General features: G+C 36.5%; 1 protein-coding gene across 1 annotated transcript in view; it reads left to right on the top strand.

Moving 5' to 3' along the window:
- Positions 1 to 25573, top strand: part of PLXDC2 (plexin domain containing 2) — a 416974-nt gene that overhangs the window by 798 nt on the left and 390603 nt on the right. The gene's annotated exons all lie outside the window — the stretch shown is intronic.

Consider the following 25573-nt stretch of genomic DNA (forward strand, 5'->3'; position numbering starts at 1 on the left):
CCCCCCCCCGACCCGGCCCGCTGCCCGCCCGTGCTGTCCCCGTTTCTGCCCCTCGGAAGGGAAGCGAGGAAACAGGCAGAGACAGACCTTGGCAAACATTTGTGAACTCGGGGGGACTTCAAGAGTAGGTGAAATGAGAAAGAAAGAAAAATAAATAAAACACCTGGAGAGGGGAAAGAAAGGAGACATTTCAGGTTACGGTAATAAGATTTTGATTTGTTTTAATTCTGGGAGCGGAATTAAAGGGGGCCGGGGAGGAGGACGGTAAGTGATTCTTCAGAAAGTACAGGAGTGTCCGAAAAGGTCAGACATGAAAGTGGCAGACGGAAGAGGGCCAGGGAGGGCACCTGGGGATTTCAGGTGAGTGAATCTTCCAGGAGGTACTTGAAGGAGATTTTATAAGCTGAAGCCCAGAAGACAGACAGCCAAAACACTGTGTCTGCCCCAGGTGCAAATTCTTAGAGAAAGTACAGGCTCAGGATTGGAGGGTGTCTGTGCATGTATAGAGAGGGCGGGGACAACACGATGATCACACTTTTAAAACTGAATAAAATGCAGATTTCCTGGAAGTTGACTTGTCTTTATCACATGCAATTTTTCTCCTTACTCGGATATAGGTCGTTCTTCACTAGGTATTATTTAGATCAGTAGATCATACCTTTTGTTTATTTCAATTGATAACATTGATTAAAGAAGAAAAAAAAAAGACCCCTCCATGAAGCAATATATTTATTTTAAAAGGCGCAACAGTAATTTTCATGGAATAAATAAATGCCTTTAAGCATATTAGCAAGTTAATTCATCTCAAAGGAGGTCTCAGAGTGGTGTGTGTGTCAAAATGCATCCCAAGTTGTTTATTTGAAAACTTATTTGGCACTGGAAGTAAATAATGCATTTACAGTAAAAAATAAAAGAAAGCAAATGTTTATTTTTTCCTCAAAATTTTTTATTAAAAATATAATACTGAGAAAATAATACATACAATGAATTTACTATTATAAGTTCTTAAATTGAAGATGAAATTCATTTTACTCTAAAATTGATCAGCTAGTTAAAAGCCTTCGCTTTGGGAAATATAAAGTACTTAAATTGTTCAACATAAATGTGCAGGTGTGGTAAACCAGCCCAATATTTTCTGGTGGAAAACTACTCTGGAAACCCATATATTTATAGGATTAAGTAAAAAAGGAATAGTTTTAAATTTGTTGACAAATTTATTTGGAGACTTATTATAAACTGAAGTAGCTTATTTTCTGTATATCAATGTACGTATAGTTTTATGAAATAATCCTGGAATAAAATAGCCTAAAAGACAGAAATGAAATGGAAGAAAAAATACAGTTTCCTATTCCTATTAAAATAGTCTAGCTAAACGTTCAACACAGTAAATAAAGAGTCCAACAGTCTTGAAATTTGAAATGTAGCAATCAGGATTTTTATTACAGACATTTTGGCATTGGGGTAAAATCTGATTTCATAACAGGAATATTTTATGATGCATTACTTGAGTAATGCTGCAGTTGACTTTATTGCCACCAGAGGGCAGAAAAACTGCTATTTTCTTCTATATTTCTATTCCCCAAATCTCTGATTAATGATCCTCAATATTTTGTTTTTCCTATGTGTAATATTTTTTGGTATTTCAGCTTTTATAAATGAGTGACAATTTTCTATAATGAGAGCTTGTTATTTTTTTTGTTTTCATTGAAATTAACTAAATATAAATTCATTCAACCTCCTACATGTAAAAAGACCTACACTTTGAATACATCCTTATGGTGTAATAAGTGCAGTGGAAAAAAACAAATACCCTCTTTTGTTTTATTGCTGGAGATTGTTAAAAACATTACTGTAGAATTCCCAAGAATATAGCTTTAAAATACCTCTCATTAAAGGGCCATTATTATATAATTAATTTAAGTTTAGGATTGGATAATTATGCATATATGCACAGTCTTTGCTCATGCTAAGTAGTATATCTCAACACCAGTACTTAGAATAAGTATTGGAATAATAAATCTCAAATCATCTTTATATGATAATACATTCATTTTTGAAAAACAGTTTAGTAACAATGTCCAAGGAGAAAGATGTATTTCTGTCTTGAAAATTTCTAAAATTTAAGTGAGAAAAAAGGCCTAAAATATGTAGTTAGATTTTTATTTATTACTCTCAAATGTAACTTAATGCAACAAGAAAGCTTATTATCACTGTGCAGAGAGAGCAAAACTAGTTTAGGACCCAAGAGGATTTTAACTTTTTAAACTTTCTAATATCGTTATGTTCTAGGGACAAGTAGTTTATTTGTAGTAGATTATTTACATTTATTTTCGTTGTTTCTCCAGTTGGGTATTTTATTTGTTTTCATTGGGATTACAAAACTTAGTGTGAAACAGTACTGACTTGTGGAGTTTGTGATGAGAGTATCTCTGTGGAGACACACTGTCACTAGTATACATTTTCCAACTGCAAAAGACATGGGTCAGGTAACCAGACAAATGACAGCCATTACGTGTGATTGCATACCAAAAAATTTTAACATATGAAATGGAGAGGCTTTGTCCTTCAGAGAATACATGCAAGTTGAAGCCTGAGGTTGTGCAAGTTTGGCCTGTGACGTCAGTGTGATCTAGAACATTTATGTCAGAGACAGGTTTTAGTTCATGATGTCTGCATAGAGATTTTTAGTGAGTATATTTATAAAGATGGATGGATTGATCAACAACTGTGATCCTGAGACCCAAAGTCTTAGCCTTTTTCTTTAAATAAAGTCTCTACACTGTAACTTTCAGAACCTGTCATCTCAAACTACTTTCCCACCTATCTCTCCTCTGTATGTTTTTTTAACACTCTAACCAAAGGTGGCTTCTTGATGTTCCCTGAGCCTATATCATGTGTTACGATCTCTTTGCCATTCCTTCTGCTCTCCCTTCCCTAATTCGTCTCCATCCATTTCTACTTTTCCCGCCTCACAGAAGGATGTGATGTTTTAGATCCCACGGAGAACTCTATGCCCCGTTTAAGGCACTCGTTTAACTCTGCTTGATATTGTAGGAGTATTTTTTCCTCCCTTTTCTGCATCTTTCATGCATTCCCAGAGACCACAACACAAGCTCTGAAAGTCACAGTCTACATCGTTCACTTCTGAATCCCCTGAGGCACCTGCCACCTAGGCATGCAGTAAACAGTTATTGAACTGAGTGGACTTATGGTTCAAGCTAGATGGACTGCTGACTTGAAGGACACCTTGGAAGGCATTTTCTTACCTCTCTATCACTTTTTCCATCAATAAGATGGAAATGAATACATAGATGGGCTTTACAGAATGATTGTTTAAAATGAGAGGATAGGATTGAAGAGGTCTGCCCAACTGTTATAATGCATCTAGCAGATGATATATATTTACACTAAAGTTTCTATTAGTATACAGAACTTTGAAAAAGTTTATTTTACCATCCTACTATATTTCTGGTTTCTGACTCAACTTTCTCTCATGTTCTTAATTTAATACCTTAAACTATGGTGTGTACATGTGTGCGTTTGTATATAAAATGTATATGTGTAAATTCACACATGTATATATATATATATATATCAGTGATAGTGATATATATATCAGTGATATATATATTTCAGTGGAGATGAACACTATTAAATAATTGTAGTAGCCAGTGAAATTACTTTTGAACGGAACTGGGCTTAGGCCTGATGCCATTAACATATACAGAAGGAGGCTTTAAAAACATAGTTTCATGAACTTGTTATGGTAGTTGTTATGGGGCCGTGGAGGGTGGTGTTTTGCAATGCTTAGCGCAGCGTCTGCTTCCTGAGTGGTAGAGGGAGAGGGAGTGGGAGAGGGAGGGGCAGGGAGAGAGAGACAGGATCTTGTGTTTTACCAACAGAAATAACAGATAATATACAGTTCTTCTGAACGGGTTTGTTTGTATTTGTTTGTGTCTTCTGGACATTATGAAGCGTGACCAGATGCGTTACCTTTTACATCTTGGTTTCTTGAAAACTCAGCGGCATAATTAGTGGCCCACCTCCAACAAGGATTTGGACCTTCTGGCCTACATTTTGTGCACTAGCTTCCCTGGGTTTTCATCTTATCTTTCTTTCTCTCATTTATCTTTGTCCAGCTTTTCTCACTTAAAATCTTATCTTGTATTTATACAAGAGATGGGAAAGAAGTAAGATGCCTTTAGGGTATTTAGGGATGAGAAATAAGTAAATAAAAGGTAATGGCTATAATACATAAAGTTATATATTACTATTGCTTTCCTTTAATCTAATTCCAGTTCTTGCCTTTCTTTCTGAGCACATGTTCTCAAAGTTTTAATTACCTCCTTGCAGTACTGCACTCCGAGAAATCTTTTTTCTGCACTAAGGTTCACACAGGATGTTTTTCCTCACCATCCCCAGACAATGATGCTGTTCATCTGAGGAAGTTTCGGCAGAATGACAGACTAAATAGTCACGCTTTTGTGAAGACAGTTCACTATTTACTGAGTTATATATTTCCAGGCCCAATTAACAGAATGAAATTTGAGGAAAGAATAGAATATATTATATTCTATGCTGTGTTGTAGCAAGACTTTGAACCCATTTCCTATTCTTTGGATTGTTTTTATTTTGCCCTCTTTAGTTAAAACAGTGGTGAGGTATGGACTGATGGTCCAGATTTGGGCATTTCAATAGAATTAGAAGTCTTGTCAGGCACCTGTTTGGAATTAGGTTAGCCTATTAAGGATTGCAGATCTGAACATGGGGTCAGAAACTGTGTGACCTTCCTTGAAATCCAGACTTTTAATCCCTTTCTCCAGAGGCCATCCGAAGGGATCTAAGCACCAGCAGCTCCTTCCCCCTGAAATTAGAATCAGCTGGCTTCATTGTTCCTGCGTCAGGCGTGTGGTAGAGTGGCCTGTGGTTTTGCCAAGAGAGGATCATAAAGGCCAGGATGCAGAATGACTTCCACTTGACTTTTCTGGACTCATTAATAAGTTCCTCCCTCTTCTCCACCTATTATTTTTCACTCCTTAATTGGAAATTTGTCCTGGAATCCATATTGCTTAAAATCTCATCTTGTAGATAAATTACTTAGCTCACTGAGGCTTGGAGAATAGAGAGAGAATATGAAGAATTTGTCCAGTAGATAAACTTTGTAAGAATCAAATATTTAAAAATGAATTTTCTATACATTCCTTGGAGTGTTCTGTGATAGAAGTCTAAATAAAGGTGAATATATATATATATATATATATATATATATATAGATATAGATATATTTATTTTTACACATGATGTTTGGTAAGTACCCCCTGTATTTAGATTCCAGTTGGAATGTGGAATATTCAACACGCAATGATGGCTTTTAGGTAGTTGCTCCCATCTTCTCACTGAAACCATAATCTGACATCCAATAAAATATTTATCACCCTAAACTCTAAAAAGGGAGTAAGGTAGGCAGGGTTTGTCATTATAGGCGATGAGAGTCACAAATAATAATGATTTTCAAGATGTGAAATAGTCTTGAAGGTCCATTTTCAGGTATAGCTCATGCTGAATCTATTATATATCTTTGCTTAACTATGTCCAGGGTAAGAACTTAGAGTGTAGCTACTACTGACCTAATGACACTGATTATTGAACTGGTGTATATTTTCTGATTTGCTTGGTCAAAATAATCACTTACCTTTCTGCAGGCAGAGCTGGGAGCAAGTCCAATGTTGCATTGAACTTCTTTTAGCTGTCACTCTCCTTTTTCTGCTATTTGCTTCAATGCATCGAGAAAGGTCTATACACAAATTGCATTAATGTAATCTGCATTCTAAAATAATCATAGAAAGTGAGATGGTATTTAATATACTGAATCACATTCCCAGTGACTATGGGATCTTGCATTTAAATCAATCCTGTCCTGAATTTTTGATTAAAAGATAATTAACCTCTTAATTATTTTGCTAGTCCATACTTATGTTAAAAATTAGCTAAAGTGTACTACATATGCATAATTATTTCAAGAATTATATCATTTTGATATTATATATTTTAATTCTATTTAGTATTTGAATAGGTTATAGGAATATACACCTTTGAATATTTTTTGGTAATTTAGCCATTTAAGTAGACAATCAACTTGTTATTAATCTTGTTACTAGTTGCTAATTTACATGATATTTTGAATCTATTTTTAGGATTTTTAATTGCAGTTATTTACAGTGTGACAATATTCTAAGAAGCAAACACTGACCTAAAAGACATTATCGTTGTGTATTTGAATTTTTGTTCTTTGGTTCTTGTTTGGAGTGGGAACAGAAAGGGTCATTTGATTTTTTTGTCACACAACAAAAGTTCAAAGAATATTTAAACATCTATCTGAAAACTTGGATACCCTGTAAAGGTAAAGTTGACTTGTAAGGGTAAAAATTGCCATTTTACATTTTAGTTTGATTGAAAGCATTCTTGCTATATTACAGAGATATTACTTGATGTTTTATATCATATGTTTAACATCATAGGATAGTGCATATCTTGCATAATGTACATGTCTGTGTTTTGATTCATCAGTTGGATTTAAAAATTTTCATCTTTTAAAAATGTTTATTTCTTTTAATCAAATTAAATGAATTTTTATGAAAACGTTTTATTTGACATGAAGTATGTATAAAAATGTTTCCTGTGTCAGAATATTGTGGTAACATTTGATAATACACCAAGAGTAGTAAAATACTGGTGAGTATGTCACAAAACAATTTTGATTGAGGCTGAGCTGTGTAATGTTCACATCCCTTGCTGTTTTGCACACATGTGTTACATGTGCTTGTGTTGGCCCTACTTTTTTCACAATTGGTTTATCCCACAGTTGATTTATCCAACCTTCCATCAGTGAGCAATTAGTCCTGTTTTGCACACCGGTGCTATGCCTATCCTTGCATGTGTTTCTTCATATGCAGGGGTGACTCAGCTTCTATTTAGAGGTGGAATTCATAAGTTATTGGGCGTGTGGATGTTCTATAAAAGATAAATCCTGGGATAAATCCTGCTAGATCTTCCAAGATTAAGTACTTCAAAGATAAAGAGGGGGTGTTCAAAACCCTGATAATTATCATTATATGGATATCACAGTCTTACTTTGCTTCATAATAAGTCTTTATATCTGGTGGCAAACACTTCCTCCTTATTCTTGATCTTCAGGAGTGTCCTGGCTATTCTAGAAGGCTCTTTGCTTTTCCGTATCTATTTTAGAATAAACTTTTCAGCTTTTGCTAAAAAAGTCTGTTGGACTTTCTATTGAAGTCACATTAAATCTCAGAGTCATTTGATAAAGATTTCAATTTCCTAATGGAAACGATGTAGTTTTTTTCTACATTATAATAAGTACCACAGTGCCTCGTAACAAATTGTTAATAGTGGCTATTTGGCAGTGACCTTTTTCAGTTGATACATGTTCCAAGATTGGGGGTTAGTGATGTTTTCCTGTTCATATCATGAAGCTAACCATACATCTAATTGTCTCTTATGAAATACAGGGAGAAATCATTGGTTAATTAAAAGGAACAACTCAACTTCTTAGGAATTACCACAAATGAGGGGTGAGTCCCAGGCAAATACTACATGAAACGATGGCATTTTTTAGTTTCCCTTGACTAGCATTGCAGTTTGGAGCAAGACTAAGTTTGCTGCTTTATGAGAAATAGGCTGATGAGAATGGCAAAATCCCCTGGATTTCGGATTCTTTCATGAGAGATTTACCTGAAAGAGCATACACTACATATTGCTTTCATTTAGAGATAATAGATTCACAAATCTGTTTAGACTCCAGGCATTTATAAATTAGTGGTTTATAATTTGCTTGATTTGAAAATCCCAACTTCACACCCATCACAGCACAGTTTATCACTGGCTATTGCATGCTGATCTAGATATTTTTTTTAATCGTGAGTAAATGGACAAGCCAGCCAGTCTGTTTTATTTCTTTATTATTTAGCCTTCATTATCTTTTAAACATCTGTTATTAATTTTAGATATTTTTAAAAACAAGCACAATTCAAAGTCATTCTGCAGATGATAGTCTGGTCTGGACATTGCAAAACAGCTTTATGTGGGAAGCCAAATTTGTGCAATCTCCGTTTTGTCAAGCTGTTTTTAGAAGAGAGGTTTGTAAGACAGGCACAGCCAGTAAGAAGATGCTTTTTCTAAAACCAAGCACTGATGTTTGACTTTAGACAGCTTTTCTCCATCCCCCATTCCCCTCTCCCAGCTCTGGCAGGCCATCATCCTTTCTAACCTGGGTTGCTCAGTAGCTTCCCACCTTGCCTCCAAAATTGTCCTGCTGGAATCCATTCTTCATTCCACTGCCTGAAAGATCTTTTGCAAATGCAAATAAGGCTGCTGTGTTATTCCAACTGCCCCTGGTTTACCTCTCTAGGTTAAAATTCCTCACATCATCCTTCTTACTCTCCCAAGTTTCCCACACACTCTCTCCCTCCTGAAACTGCACAAGCCATTCGCTCTTCTTGAAGCACCCTTTCCTCTCTCTCTCTCTCTCTCTTTCTCTTTTTTTTTTTTTTTTGGCTATTTGCCCTTTAGGTCAAAGCTTCAACTAGATTTTTGGCACAACATGTCATTTCTTAGTGTTTCTCTGCCAGCTCCAAGTCTGAGATGAATGCCTCACTAAAGTGCACGGTACACATCCGTATCCTATCACTTACCATCAATACTGTAATTAGTCATGTCTGTACTTGCAATTAGTCCTAATCTTCCCAGGGTTAGAGGCCATATGTGACTGATCATCATGTAGCACTAGCTCCAAGTATAGGGTAACCCTTTTGAAAATTTGTTGAATGAAGAAGCAATCTTGTTAGTTGTTAGTAACAAGTGTTCTTGTTAGTGTTACACAAACCATAGAATTTGTGTAAACAGCTTTCTCAGTATCTCAAAGCTAAAGATGCAAACTTGGAACTATTCCTTAAGATTATATATTTAAAAGATTTCCAGATACAAATCATTGGGCAGCCTTTTAAGCCTACCCCCTACACACACACACCCCCCCCATAAATGTCTAAAAGATCTCAATACTGCACTCAGTGATGTGAATTTGACTCTTTTTAAGGTCTAACATGTGATTCACTTGTTGAAGTTCACATCAGTTTTGGTCAGCTTCCTTTATGGACTCAACAACTTTTATTGGTTATTCTCCAAGCACATTGTCCTCACATTTGTTTTTCTTTATTGCTTTTCTGGAAACACTCTCCAAAGTTCTTCCTATATTCCATACTATCCATACTAATTTATGGTGTGAACCTCTGATATTTTTCTGCCCAGTATCTCTGACCACCTTCTTCTGATAATAGCAATATTTTATCACTTTTCAATGCCCTCTCTCAGACTCTATGTTGTTCTCCAGGGCTTTTTATCACAGTGTTGTGCTTCCCCAGACAGTTCAACTTGTGTTCCAAGGGGGCTACTCATAATAACCCTTTGTCTCGGACCCCAAGCCAATTAGTCCTTCCACAAATGTTGCATATATATTCTAGAAGAGAAAGGGTGTTTGTCTTATTTTTTAAGTTTTTCTAGGAGTTGCTGTATTAGGAAGATATAAATCTAAAGCCATCTATAGGCAGCCTTAGACTTCCTAATAGAATAAGCCAGAAAATTCGTTTTGACTTGAGATTTATTACTTGCCACTGTAAGAGTCTTTTATACTTTGCCACTGTAAATACATCCAAGTTTTAATTGTATTGCTATTTGAACAATGATTTGATCGAAGGTTATTTTCCCCACTAAATTGTAAACTCTATGAGGGTAGGATTCATGTTTGTCTTACTTTCCTCTTTTTGATTTTGTTTTGCATTTATCATAATGCTTGGTATATAGAAGACATTCAGTAAGTTATGGTTAAGTGAATTTTCTGCATAAGTTCATTGATTGGTTGGAGTGTCAACTTAGTGACCAAAACATAATTCAAATTTTAGACATCAGGTGACATTCATCAATAGTGTCAAAAGTAATAGAATCTTCCCTGCTAAATGTGAAATGCTCAGGAGCCTCTGGATTTTTAAAGACTAATTTATTTCTTTTTTTTAAAATATACTTTATTGATTTTTTTACAGAGAGGAATATTAACATCGATGAGAGTTAGAAACATCGATGAGAGAGAAACATCGATCAGCTGCCTCCTGCACACTCCCCACTGGGGAAGTGCCCACAACCCAGGTACATGCCCCTGACCGGAACCGAACCCGGGACCCTTCAGTCTGCAGGCCGACGCTCTATCAACTGAGCCAAACCGGTTTCGGCTTATTTCTTATTTTAACATTTCTTTCATTTACTGATGAAATCTTAGAACAGCTAGCTGGCTTGCTTTTATACATATGCTGCTTATTTTTTCAGATAAGTTCACTAAAACACTTTATAAACAGAGCCCCATCCAAGAAAGTTAACTTGTCACCCAAGTGAATTGTGTAATCTCTTAAGGTAGTTTATTTACCCTCAGAAGCAAGTACGAATAAGGTCAAAGTATTATTTTCTTGCTTCAAAGCAGATGACTCAGCAGAATTTTGTTTCGTGTCCTCAGCTCAGGCAGAGAAAAGAAAACTGTTTCTGGGAGCTTAGTCTCATTTTACATAACATGGGTTCACTAATAAATAAGACCTTTGGGTGTCCTTTTAATGCATGTTTTACTGGAATACTGTTCTTCAAATCCAAGTCTTGCCCTAGGCTATGGCTGAGTGAGGGGGAGGATTCTGGAAAAGAGCAATTCTTTGCATTCCACAACCGAGTCATGCAAGTCAAAGCCTGTGGGAGGTGCAGTCTGCAAGCCATATGCCTGTTCACATGACCACGGGAGCATTAAGTCTTAATTTTTCCTAGACTTAGAACAGCACTGCTGCACCTGATTACTGAACCAACCTGGAGGGAGGAAGGTCTGTAGGAGGAAAAGCAGATCATGAGAATTGATGAGGAGGGGCCATCTGGGAATTCAGTAAGCATGTTTTAGGTGGAGAAATGGTGGCCAGTTAGTACCAGATTTCAGTAAGATAGGCAATGAAGGGGAGAGGAGAGCATAGTGACATGAATGAAACTACAGTCTTTTAGAAAGCATGGCTGAGAAAGAAATGGGAGAGGAAGTAACCAAAGGGGAGCATATGGGCAAGAGAGGGTGTTCCTAGAGTTGGAGATTTGAGCCTGCCTGTAGGAATGGGGGAAGCAGCCAGTAGATACATAGGCAGATTGAGAATATAGCTAGGATGTAAATGCGTTAAACTATTTTAGAATTGTCTTTGGGAAGATGATCTAAGCTCTCCCAAAATTCAACCTGATTTGAGGAACTCTTTATTATATCACATGTAAGAAAATTGCTGTGACATCTAATAAAAATTTAATTAAGGCTTAGATGAAATCACATTTATGAAATCACACTTATGAATCATTACATCCATGAAATCTCTCAAATAAAATAGTTTATTAGAAAGATAATTTTATCTTAAGAAGTAGCAGCAGGAAAAATGAATGTTTCATTTATTTTATCAGTTAAGTCTAGGTTACCAAATGAGTATAACATGATAAATAATAGCTGCATTAGAAAAAAGAGTATTTAAATAATTTGCTATGTTTCAGGCATTTTTTATTTTAAGTCAACATCACACCTTGAAGAAGGGAGTAATGACTTCATTGCTTTTTTCTTTTTCTTTCTTCTTCTTCTTTTTTTTTTTTCCAATAAGGAATTAAAATAACAAACCGAGGAAAAGGTGTTGTTTTTCTTCACTCTAATTAATTTTTATGACTGTTTTCAAGATGAGTTTTTATAGTGATTAAAACAGTGCCTAGCACTTAGTAGGTCTTAATAAATACTTGTGAACTATGAGTTTTTTTTAAACATTTGTTTGTATTTAACTAATGGAAGTAAGTATCAAATATTTTTTCATAAAATTATTGGCACTCTCTTCTCACTGATAAAGTCTTATAAAAGAGGTATTTATTTTCTCCCAATATTGCCTTCAAGGTGATTTAGAGTTTTATAAACAGTTTCTTTATACAATTGTTAAGTCTATAAAAGGACTGATTGTTATAATCTGTAACATGCTACCCAGCAAGACATTCCTGACCAGCTTGAAGTTAAAAAAAAAAAATAAGGTATCAATCTTATGCAAGTTTGAAATTAAAAATGAGAACAAAAGTTAAAACCAACAAACCCTTCTTATCGGTAGCTTATCTTTCAGGATAGATTACAAATTTGTTTCTCTTAGTAATTGAAAGATTGCTCCATGCTCTCCCAGTGTGTGTGTGTGTGTGTGTGTGTGTGTGTGTGTGTGTGTGTGTGTGTTTAGGAGGGAAGGTAATGAATGAGTAGGGAAGAAAAATGACATGGCTGAGGTCAAATTCTGATGATTCAATGATACTATGGATGTGCCATAAAGCAGTTACTTAGTTTGCGTTTTTGTAAATGATCTGTCCTATTTTAACTTTGTAATGCATTGCAGAGACTAAAACAACAAAGTGCAAAATTAATGAATTTTGTTTTATAAGACATGCAGAAATGCTAATATTGAATATAAATGTGCATCCATGCACAGTGATCCTTCAGCTTGGAACTGAATTTGTTAGGTCGTTTGTCATGGTTTGTCTATGTAAATGGCTTTGTCATATGCTTTCCTGTAAATCAGAAACACAGGCCTCCTTCTTGTTTTTTATTTAGTTTATTTCTTACGTACTTAAGACACTTAATATGTAGCCTGACAATGTATTAATAAAACGCTACTATGATAAAGCCACCTAGCCTTTCAGTTACTTGCATTTTGGTGAAACAAAAATAAAAAAATAATTATAATTTTCTGAATGTATTTAACTTTTTTTAGCAAAATTTCCAGGCTCTAAATGCTCAGATATCTAGAGTAGACTATGTAATGCTTTATTTATGTATAAACATGAACACAACACAATTTTTTTATTGTTTAAAGTATTACATATGTCTTCTTTTTCCCGATTGACCCCCTCCCTGCCACTCCCACCCCTGAGGGCAGGCCCCCTACACCCCAGTGTCTGTGTCCATTGGTTATGCTAGTATGCATGCATACAAGTCTTTGGTTGATCTCTTCCCCCCACCCACCCCTTGTCTCTGGATTTATTTTTGTTCATCAGTTTATGTTGATCATTATATCCCACATATGAGTGAAATCTTGTGATATTTATCTTTCTCTGACTGGCTTATTTTGCTTAGCATATGCTCTCTAGTTCCATCCATGCTGTTGCAAATGCTGAAAGTTCCTTCTTTTTTATAGCAGCACTAGAGGCTGGTGCGTAAAATTCATGCACGGGGAGCAGGGGGTTCCTCAGCTCGGTCTGCACCCTCTCGCAATCCGGGACCTTTCAGGGGATGTCCAACTATCGCAGTCAGACATCCCTCTAGCAATCTGGGACCACTGGCTCCTAACCACTTGCCTGCCTGCCTGATCGCCCCTAACTGCTCTGCCTGCCTGCCTGGTCGCCCCTAACCACTTGCCTGCCTGCCTGATTTTGCACCTAAAACTCAAGCTTCTTTCTTTATTTTTAATATTTATATTTCTTCTTTATTTTTTATTTTAAAAGTCAAGCTTCTTGAGAACATGAGGCATTTAACATTATTCCATATTCCTTACCGAGAGCTAAGCATGGTAAATACAGCAAATACTTAATACTTACGGGCTTCTATTCAAACACTTTCCAACCAGGAATGTTTTAATAGGCAGTCTCCAAAAACTTGAACTGAAAAACCTAAAAGTAGAGTGCTCAGATTTCAGGCATCAGGTGCTATTAGCAGAATTTCTATCCAAATTAAACTCTAATTCTTAGCTCTCAACAGTTTGGACAAACTGCCCTTCACTGTCTCCAAAGTTTCTTATTTGTCACTATCCCATTTTCCTTTTTTTTTTTTTTTTTGAGTTCCATGTTTTATATCCACATCAGTATGAATGTACCATACAAAACCCACTTGCCAGCCTAGCTGGGCAGGCAGGAGGGGGGCCCATGGCAGCATAGAAAACCGGGTTCTTGTCTCAGAAGAGGAGAAAATGGGTTTTCAGTCAAGGATACAAATTCAGAACCCAGCATGATCAAGGAGAAGCCTTGAAACTGCATCGAGCACGGGTGCTGTGGGCAGCAGTGCATGTCACAGGAATGATCTCTCTTCTGGAAAACATGCAGACGGAGCCAGGCTGGGATTAGGGTCTGCTCCATTTCCGGAAAGAAGAAGGGATGGGCAGGCAAAATGGAGAGGCTGCTACACACTCACTTGACACTTTAAACTGAAAAGCATTTAACAATATAATACCTTATTTAAACTTCATACCAATCCATTAACTTGTCCCCCATTTTAAAATTGTGGTAAAACATATACAACATAAAATATACCATCTTAACCATTTTAAGTGTACAGTGGTATTAAACACATTCATATTGTGCAACCATCACCACCATTCGTCTGCTTCCATAACTCTTTTCATCTTGTGAAACTGAGACTCTGCACCCAATAAACAATAAATTCCCATTTCCCACTTCCCTCAGTCCCTGGCAAACACCATTCTACTTTCTGTCTCTATTGATTTTGACTACTCAAGTACCTCCTATAAGAAGAATTATACAGCATCTGTGCTTGTCTTTTTGTGACTGGCTTATTTCATTTATCACGATGTCCTCAATGTCCATTCATGTTGTAACGTGTCAGAATTTCCTTTCTTGTTAAGGCTGAATGATGTTCTGTTGCATGTATGTACCACATTGTACTTATCATTCATGCGCCGATGGACACTTGAGTGGCTTCCGTGGCTTAGCTGTTGTGAATTATGTTGCCATGAACATTGACTCTTACCGATAAGGGAAAAGAAACTCTATAGCAGGTAAAGAGACTTTTCTGAGATGATACCATAGTGAGAATAGGTAATGAACCTGTGGCTCCAGAATTCATATTTGGTCTTCTTTCTGCCATGCCCCAGACAATTATGTAGTGAACTTTCTAACCTTTCCAGTTATTTGTATGTATGTGTTTTGTTGATCATAGTCAAGAAATTAAAATTTTCTTGATTTCATGTATACTGAAGTGACCTTTAGCTAACTTGTACTTTGTAAGTATCATAAAACCAATAGCTTGTACCATTTGCTTCAAAATCTCCTATTCAGGGCCATGGATATTGTTTTCTCCAAGAAAACTTTTCAATAAAGAGGTTTACTTATGACACCAATTGAGATTATTATTCTTTAAGGATACTTACTGTCTTTGGGTTAGGATTCAATAAAAATCAATTGGTAAAAAGCATTTATTTTTCATGTGCATTTCTTAGTACTTTCTTTCAGCGATACTTCGTACCTAAGATAGATAGCAAAAAGCAGATGGCTGTAGAAAAATACAAAAAACTTCAATTACTCTAAGAGATATTTTAAGTATTAATTACATAATTCAGCTTTATATATGTTGTACTTAACACTGGTGACACTTTGCTTATCTTCGTTGCAGTTCTGTTTTGGAATTTCAGTATAATTGTAGTCAGTTCAAACAGCTCCATTTGAATTATACATAATTGGAATTAATTTTCATGATAATTCTATAATTGGAATCCAAGAATAAATGAATATGATATCATTGCTGATTTTTGCAATCTGTTGGTCGATTAGAAAAGCGGTGACAAATGCACACTGGGTGCTGGAGATCACTCATGAATTTTGATGACTCCATGTTGAAAGTTTAAGCCACGCTCCACAGAATCAATGCTGAAGATCATGGCTCCGCTACCTTTAGCGGAGAAGCCAGGTAAAGAGGCCTAAACTCAGCTCACACTGACCTTAGAGCTCTGGCCTGCACTTGATTCCTAGTCCCATGAATTATTAATTCTGTGATTTGGGGAAGTTGCTACATCCTCAGGTCCTTGGTTTTCTCATCTGTAAAATCACATGATAATGCTCACCACACAAGATATCTGTGAGGATTAAAATGTAAAATATGGAAAACCCTTAGGAACCCATCTGGGGCATATTGAATAATCACTAATGATAGATATTACAGATATTCAATAAATATTCATGTATATTAGTGTACTCTTTTAAATGTAGTGTTTGAACATGAATCTGTTTACTTTCCTGTCTCAATGAAGGTTAAATATGGATTAGCATTTTATGATAAACAAAGGTTGAATCTATTTTCATCTGCTTTCATTTACTGAAAATATCCATCTAGATCTGTGGCCAGCAAACTGCGGCTCTCAAGCCACATGCGGCTCTTTGGCCCCTTGAGTGTGGCTCTTCCTAAGCCTTAGGAGTACCCTAATTAAGTTAATAACAATGTACCTGCCTATATAGTTTAAGTTTAAAAACTTTGGCTCTCAAAAGAAATTTCAATCGTTGTATTGTTGATATTTGGCTCTGTTGACTAATGAGTTTGCTGACCACTGATTTAGATCATCTTAAAAAATACAATATTTCATAAAGTTTGAGTGGGCTAGGCAGTAGAGTTTTGTTTTTATAGAAAATGATTCTTGATATAGAGGAATAATGGAAAACAAAGGCAGGAATTTGGTATGACTTTGAGAGGTCACGATATTAGCTGTAGTGGCAGGCTCAGACCTGGAATGCTCTTTCCACTACAGAATTATTAAGTTAAATTTAGCATTACAGTGAAAGTTCACAGTTCCAAGGTAGAGCTCCTTGAGTGGTTAGCTTTGTTATTTGATAAATGTAAATAGAAACACACTTCCTTAACAAATTCTACTTCATTATGCCTTGAGCAACAAGTTATATATTTTATTCCTTGCTATTTCATAAAGGACCTTCACATTTCTTTGGCATCATAAAAATGTTGAAAACAAATTGCTGTGAGAGGAGAGTAAGAGCTGGCCTATCCTCATAATACACACACACACACACACACACACACACACACACACACACACATGTATAATCTTACCTGGTGGAAGAGAATTTGGTAAGGAGTGTAAATAATTGGTATATAATTCATTTTTATTTTGGAGAAACCTTAGACATTACTGATTAGATATATACTATTCATGTCATTGCTATTATCAAAGAACTGATTATGACAAAGAAACAGATGTCAGAAAGCAATTACACTAATAACAACATGATTACTGCCACCAATTTAATTCTAGAAACCTGCCTAGAATCCTTATGAAGCAAATAATTTTCTGCAGCCGTGAAGAATAGGCACTGATCTCTTCTCTTTCCCAACACAACTGAAAAGAAAATGTGCATGCAAACATTTTTTATTAAATCTACCGGATAACATCAGCTTTCGAAAACTCTAAAGTTTAGATCTCATTCAAATTAATTTAATTGCTTTTCAAAGCTTACTTTCCCAGATAGAGGCATTTTAGATGATTGTGTTTATATGACCATGAGCATCCTTGAAATGTGTGCATGTGTGCATCATGATAGAAAATAAGTCCATGCTCATTCTTTTTATTTTTCAGGTAACCTAAGTTTCCACTTGTTACTCCGTGTCTCTTTTGGTTTTCTAACTTTTCTCACTCAGTTACAGTGTTTAATCGTAATATTTTATGCTCTGCCTTATTTTTCCAAGTTATAAATGCAATCCCTGTTAACTATAGATACTTGTGTATAGAAGAAGAATCTTGCCCATCACCCACTGGTCGGAAATTATTAGAATTTGTTGTGTTTCTTTCTCTTTTGTTTTTATATCTATCTATCTATCTATCTATCATCTATCTATCTATCTATCTATCTATCTATCTATCTATCTATCATCTATCTACCTAACTACCCATCTACCTATCTATTATTTATCTATCATTCATTTTCTTCCATCTCTGCTGGCTCAACCACTTACTGTGACATCAATCAGTTATACGTCTGTGCTTTACTTTCCTTATTTACAAAATGAAAATAATAACAACCCTACCTCACAGGGTAACTTTGAGTAGTAAATGGGTTAATTCAATGTAAAGCAATTAGCAGTGTGCCTGACACACAGGAAACTCAATAAATGCTAATGATCTGTATTCCACATTTTTTATTTATAACTTATCTGCCTGTACTACTATACTAACATTTAAATTATAAAAGAGAAACAAAACAAATGAAAAGGAACAAAGCACCCAATTGATGGTGTGTCCTGCCCCATGTTGGACAGCACTGGGGATAGGGAGTTGAAAATGTGCAAAGAGTATAAGTGATAGTATTTACAGATATAGTCACAGAACTATATTTATTTTCACGGTTTGGAGTAGGACTCTGAAGTTAATTTGAAATCCTGTTACTCTCCGAATGTTATCTATGTCATTTTACTGAATGGAGATATGATTAAAGGGCATCTTCTGATGTTTTACTTTGAAGGCTCTAAAATAATCATAGGTTTATAGTAACAGGTTCAAAGGCTGGGATTAATTTTTACGGTTTGGCTCAAAACCCACTTCTCACTCCTGCCACTTCATAAAATGTTTCCTGACAATTGCAGCCCACAAAAACCCTCGCTCTCTGATTTCTCCCTGTTCTACTCACTTGAACTTTGACCATTTAACTGCCTATTTTGGCTCATGTGTATGTCAAGCATAATGGCCATCTTTAATGACACTCATGCCAGCTTCAGCTCAAAAGAACTGACTCAAAGCCTAGAAATCATCTGAAAGCCCAGCTTGTAAGAAGCTCGTCTCCTGGTTGAAAACATTGAATTTGAAGGTCGATAAATATGTTACAAATTTTAAAAAAGGACCATAGATGGAAAGTTGTGGCTAGGCTTCTCCTCATTTTGGGGTTAAGAAAGGGCTTCCTCACAGTTCTACATTCTCCATAACATATACTATGAAGAGGACCCTTCTTTGCAGCATGAAGGTTTTTTATTCTCTGATAAGTTTCTATTATCTGACATAATATAAATGAATATAAAAGAAGTCATTATAAAAAATCAGAGAATTGAGATATAAGTATATTGCATTTTTATTAGCAGAGAGAAAAAATAGCTTGGCTTTAAAAAAATATTTTTATTATTCTATAATATATGTGCTCCCTCCCGCTTAGTAATGCTTTTTTTATGTCACTTTTTAAAAATAAAACTTTCTAAACTCTTAATTCCTACACAGTTATGTATTATTTCTACCATGGTTTGTGGGTTTTAATTTGCCACCAATGTTGTATTAAATAATATTTAACAAAATTAACTTATTTATGCATATTTTTTGATAAATAAAATGTTCATGGGTAAGCATAGTTTTCTTTGCTGCCTTTTAAAGGATAACAGATTCCTTTAATTATTTTTTTCATGTTTTATGTTTTTATTTTTCATAACTTAAAGCTAACATATTAATTTGGTAATTATTCAGTACTTTATTCTCATGTTCTGTATTTTCAATTTTTTGGGGATGTACAGAGTCAACCACTGTTATGACCAGCATATCTCCATAATAACTTCACTCATGGGTACCACCAGGAACTTTTCATTGAGATATTTTCTAGTGAAGTAGATGATCAGAGAGATAAAATGTTAGAAAACCAAAGAGGTGGGAAATATGGGCAGAATATAATTAAAGAATCAAGAGTTGGAGAGGCACTAAACTTGTACATGTAGAAGCCAGTGGTCCCAACATCCATTGCCTCAGTTTCTCTCTAGTGTTTTATGACATGAATGTGAAGAACAAAAGCATGATTTGTTCAGCAATAAATCTGATTCTTAGTGGTGAAACCAGATGAACATCATAGCTTATTTTGTAAATTTGTTCTTGAACCATGTTTTCTATGCCCATGGATAGAGAATTCCAGTCAAAATTACTAACAAAAAAAAATGCTGAATTCAACTGCATTTTCATGGGTGCTATCTGAAATCTGCATGACTGGTTAGAATTATAGCTATTAACTGGCTTTGACTCAGTCAAATATTAACCACTAACTATCAACACTCATAACTAGAGGATGGTCCTGCTTCCCAAAAGGCCGTAGGAACCTGGGAATTTGTAATGCTGTTTTGAGATCATATGCAAGGTCATTTATTATATCCAAAATGCATAAGAGTTCTGGACATTGGAACTAGGGAGATAAGCCCAGTTTTGTTTTGTTTTTATAGTCACAATCTAAATTTGTACTAGAAAATGTCTCACTTTGGTTTTTTCTGGTTATTTATCCGTTATGAGTGATAGGTACTTGCTGGGACATAATGCAAATTCTTTCTCAGTAAGTTGACTGGTCCTCACTGCAGTTCTCTTGGTGAGCCTTCCACTCTTGACCTGTGGGGCAGGTCACTTAACTTCCACGTGCTTTGTGCCCTCTGTGTGTATCAGGCGGCCCTTGCACCAGTTCTGAATGTCTCACCAGGTGTGCCATCACACAGAGCTTTCACAGGTGTGCTAACAGATTGTAATAAACCTGTGGGATTACTTTTTGCTACGCCTTTGGAGAGGCAGTTATGGTGAATTCTTGTCAGATGAAATGTTACAACAAGCGGTGTAGAGCAAGGGCAATTTATTGTAAGCAGGAGGTAAAGTGTGATTTTAAGCCCGTGCCAAGAGAAGAACAGGTGTTTGTGGGAACCTGTGGGAACTCTTCTGCATGTCAATCATACAGCAAAACCCTGCATTAAATAGTTCTTAGTAAGCAACACCACCCATGTCAAGGGTGACTAAATCAATAGGTCTTTATCTGTGGAGCCTATTTATTTAAATCCTTTAAGGCAATTATCTTATTACCAAAATATCCCGAATACACCAAAATTTTGCCAAGCTGCACTAAATTTTGTGAATCAGACCTCTCAATTCTTGCTTGGTACCTCCATGTGTAGTCATGGCAACCACCCTCAGCGGTAAATATAAACCTGCTGCTTGGGCCAAAGGTGAGTAATTTGGATCTGGGTAGTGTCAGGAAAGCTATTTTTAGGGAAGGAGGAGGAGAAAAATGAAAGGGAAAAAAGCATTAATGATATTTATGCATTTCCTTATGGCTCAATACTTTTATCATACAAAAGGAGAGAGGAAAGGGAAATGTGGGCTTTATGAAGTGATGGAATCTCAAGTGAAGGGAAAAATTAAGTCCTACTGATGGGTTATGAACCAATTTCTTCTTGAGTCTTTTAGCTCACTGTTAGTGGTATGATATATTCTATGTATCTTTTCTTTATATATAATAGTTATCTTCTCTTTATAGAAATAAGCCTTAACTATATACACATTTTTTTTTGTCCATTAAAATGTAATTGAGGTGTTTGATTGGGTCCCTAATAAGCCCTGAGAGTCAGACTTTCTTTGTCTCCCCAAACTTTTTGGGAGGGTCTGACAGCAGTTTCTCCTCAGGGAGCCAATGCCAGGATACACAGTGTGGGGAAGGGGGAGTGGAGGGAAAAGTCTCAGAGGCCAAGACCCCCAGCACATAATTAACTTAGTGACAAGTGGCCATTTGAGAAGTTTGATAAGCCTCCTCACAAAAAGAATTTATTGATCATTTTGATTGATCCTAGTTCAAGTCTTTAGTAAAAGTAATGTATTTTATAGCTTTGTACAACATATATTTGAATGGCTTTCTATATTTAGTAGAAAAATCCAGATTATTTCAAATAGTAGATTTTCATGTGTAGCAAAAAAAAAAAAATTCTGAGTAAGCACTGTACATGAGTGGAACACATATGCTGGAGATTCACAGGTACTCACTTTGCTATCCCTGCAGGTCTATAGAATACATTTGGAGAATCCTATATAATAAAACCCTAATATGCAAATTGACCGAACGGCAGAACGACCGGTCACTATAATGCACACTGACCGCCTGGGGGCAGATGCTTAATGCAGGAACTGCCCCCTGGTGGTCAGGTGCTCCCACAGGGGGAGCGCCGCTCAGCCAGAAGCCGGGCTCATGGCTGGCGAGCGCAGTGGCAGTGGCAGGAGCCTTTCCCACCTCTGTGGCAGGCAGACATCCCCCAAGGGGTACAAGACTGTGAGAGGGTGCAGGCTGGGCTGAGGGACCCTCCTGACCCCCACTGCACAAATGTCATGCACCAGGCCTCTAGTCACTAATAAAAGTCATTTTCTCTGATGGAAAGTGCTTGTCCGTATGTAAGTCTTAACTCAGCGGTTCTGTAAGTGAGGAGCATCAGAATGAGATGGGAATTTATTAGATGGGCATAGTTCAGTTCCACCTCAGATCTGCTAAGTGTAAAACTTTGAGGTGGGATCCAGGAATCTGTGACTTAACAAGTACCCAAGGTAATTTGGACACTGAAGTTCGAGAATCATGTCCTAAGCTGATCTTGTCCTTCAGATCTCTTACTCCCATTTCCTCATAATTCCAAACTCAATTTATTTTAGCCCAACACTTACCATATATTGCACTCTAAATTGTATCACAGACCGTGTCAAGTGATATCCACGCATTAGTATGTTCTTGGAACAACCCGATAACATAGACTCTATAATTAGCTTCATTTAAAGATGGAGTAGTGGATGCGTATAGTGATAAGCTTTCTAAGATTATACAATTAGTAAATGGGGTTGGGATCCAGACTTCTTACCTCCTAAAACTTTGCACCTATTCACAGAGCTATGCCGCTGTTGTATGTGCTGAATTCAAGGCATTTGGAAACTTGGATTGGAATAATGTGGTCCCAGACCCAGTGGAATCCCATTTTATGGTGGAAAATGATCTGTCTTTGCTAACATCCCCTGTGCATGCTATTTCACCTAGAAAATATTGCTTTCCTTCCCCTTTAACCCAGTTCTGTGGCTGCTTTTAAAATCAAATTTGAGACTCACCTACTCCTGGAAACGTCCCCTGATGCAGCTTGGGGAATAAATGTATATGCTTTTCTTCATCTGTGTCCATCAGTTTAATTTTCAGATCCAACCAGGAACCTGAGAGGGTCAAGGAAAACTTTTTCCTCTCCTCATCCCCCTCCACAGTTTGTACCCATTTTCTGCTAGAACTTGTACTCTTTGTCAGTGTTGACTGTTACGGCAAAAGTGTCAATTAGATCTTAACCTATCATACACACTGTTGTTATTAGAAGTGCTTAATGAAAATCGTGAAAGTACAGACAATTGTTGTTTTTTAATTGAATAGACTATCTTGGATGGAAAAATGTTAAGGGTATATAAACAAGTGTATGGAATATGTTGTTTATGTTTTGGTAAATATTGTTTCTAGTCTTACTTGAGGGTAGGTACTAATTTTAGAGATGTATCCTTAGAAGTATTGAAAAATTAATTAAAAAGTGTTCTGGTTTTATTTTTTTTCTTTATTTTTATTTTTTATTTATTTTTAAATATATTTTATTGATTTTTTACAGAGAGGAAGGGAGAGGAAATAGAGAGTTAGAAACATCGATGAGAGAGAAACATCAATCAGCTGCCTCCTGCACACCTCCTACTGGAGATGTGCCCACAACCAAGGTACATGCCCTTGACCAGAATCGAACCTGGGACCTTTCAGTCTGCAGGCCGACGCTCTATCCACTGAGCCAAACCGGTTTCGGCTACCATAACCTTTTGTATCCACTCTTCTGTTGCTGGCACCTGGGTTGCTCCCCTATCGTGGCTGTTGTAGATGATGCTGCAATGAACATAGGGTACGGGTGCAGCTATTCTTTCAAATTCGTATTTTAGATAATTTCTTTAGGCATTTATTTGCCCACGGTTTTTATTGTTGTTTTTTATTCCTGCAGATGGGTGGTTTTGCATTGCTTGCATGCCTCCTACACGGAACCCTCCAAAGAAATTGTGAATTCTTCTTCCAAGAGAGGAACTCTATCTTTTATTGTTGACTTCTTCCAGTTTCCCAGCAGGGTTCTGTACATGGTCGGCATCCAAGTAAGGCTTGTAGAATAACAAGGATATGTATCAAACCTCTTTATAGTCCTGGAGTCAAGTGTTAGGTATCATGGGGAGGAGCCACCTTGGAGGGAAATGGCCATAATAAATCAGAAGTACTTAATGAAAGTAGTGAAAGTAGAGACAATTGTTGCTTTTAACTTGAATTTCCAAATGTCTTCAGTGCAGACGAAGAGGAATTTCAAATGTTTCCATGAAGTACCTGCCAGGCTTGCTGTAGTTCTTCCTTTCACAACTGCACCCCCACTCTGTTGTTTTTGGCTGTACTTGGATTTACTGAAATGATTCTGTTTGAATGAAAGGTTGGCAGATTTTTTTTATGAACTCATCATCTTCATCCCATGAAATGTTTTTAGAAAAGACAGTTTCGTTTTATTGCTGTAGTTTTAAACAATGCTACAAAACTTTAAGACGGAATTAAGATTTTATCATATGAAGAAGGAATTCCTACTTGTGCCTATTAATATCTCTCGTCACATATATTTATAAAGTGTTTCATTCTTTTTTGATCCTCAGATGCCCATGCATTTATTTAAATAATGTGATTTGTGGAATTTATAACCCAATAGTTTTTTAACCCATGCACACATATCTGTAGTACTTTAAATGAAAAATAGCATATTTATTCCAAAAAAAACATGTTTATCATAGATAAGGGAAATAAAATTACACAATAAAATAAACCAAATGCATTTTTCTTTCCCATGTGGTGAACTTTATATATAATTTACATGTATATAAACAGATATTCTCTCTCTCTCTCTCTCTCTCTCTCTCTCCCTCTCTCTCTCTCTCTCTATCTCTATCTCTATCTCTATCTCTCTCCTGCCCCCCTGCACACATACACACACACATACACACAGTCAGGAAGCAAAAATCTCAATAGATTGAGAAAATGCTGCAGAGAATGGTAGTTTTGCAGCCTACTTTATACATTAGAATCAAAGAAGGAGACTTAAAAGGGGTCACATGAAATCCGCTGGTGGTAGGTTAGCAGGCAGGAGAAAGCCAAGGGGGGAAATCTCTGGGATCGGACAAAACATAAAACAGAGGGACACATACTTCTTTTACTTTGGTGAGCACCAGAGAATTACAAATCAACACTGACAGCACATACAGGTGGTATTTAGGGAAAAAGATGACAATGAAAGATTCTGTGATCTGCTCTGATGGGAGATTGGCCCTGATGAATCTGGAAAGATTACTCTAACATTCTAAAGGTATGTTATCATAGGTGCAAAAAGACAGCAGACAACATCCCATAAAGATTGAACTTTGTCAAAGAAGCTACAGTCCCAGGACAGGACCACCCACCAAACCCCTTTTGGTTCGGAATGTTTATGTTCAGACCATCTTATGTGGTTACTTTCCGTCGCTGAGTCTGTGTGGCCTGCAAGCAAGTCTCCCCTGAGCTTGTCAGGTTGAGTATGTGGCCCCTTTTTTTGTCCACGCTTATCCAGAAGAAAACCGCACCTGCCTCGCTGACAGATATTTTTAGATACACATGCTTTCTGGATAAGGAAACATGTATTTCCCCCACAGTAATTTTGAGTACATAATACTAATCCTTCCTTTAGTAAAAGGAGCAAGTCTCCCCTGAGCTTGTCAGGCTGAGTATGTGGCCCCTTTTTTTGTCCACGCTTATCCAGAAGAAAACCGCACCTGCCTCGCTGACAGATATTTTTAGATACACATGCTTTTTGGATAAGGAAACATGTATTTCCCCCACAGTAATTTTGAGTACATAATACTAATCCTTCCTTTAGTAAAAG

This window comes from Myotis davidii, unplaced genomic scaffold (assembly GCF_000327345.1).
Source record: "Myotis davidii unplaced genomic scaffold, ASM32734v1 scaffold376, whole genome shotgun sequence".
NCBI lineage: Eukaryota > Metazoa > Chordata > Mammalia > Chiroptera > Vespertilionidae > Myotis > Myotis davidii.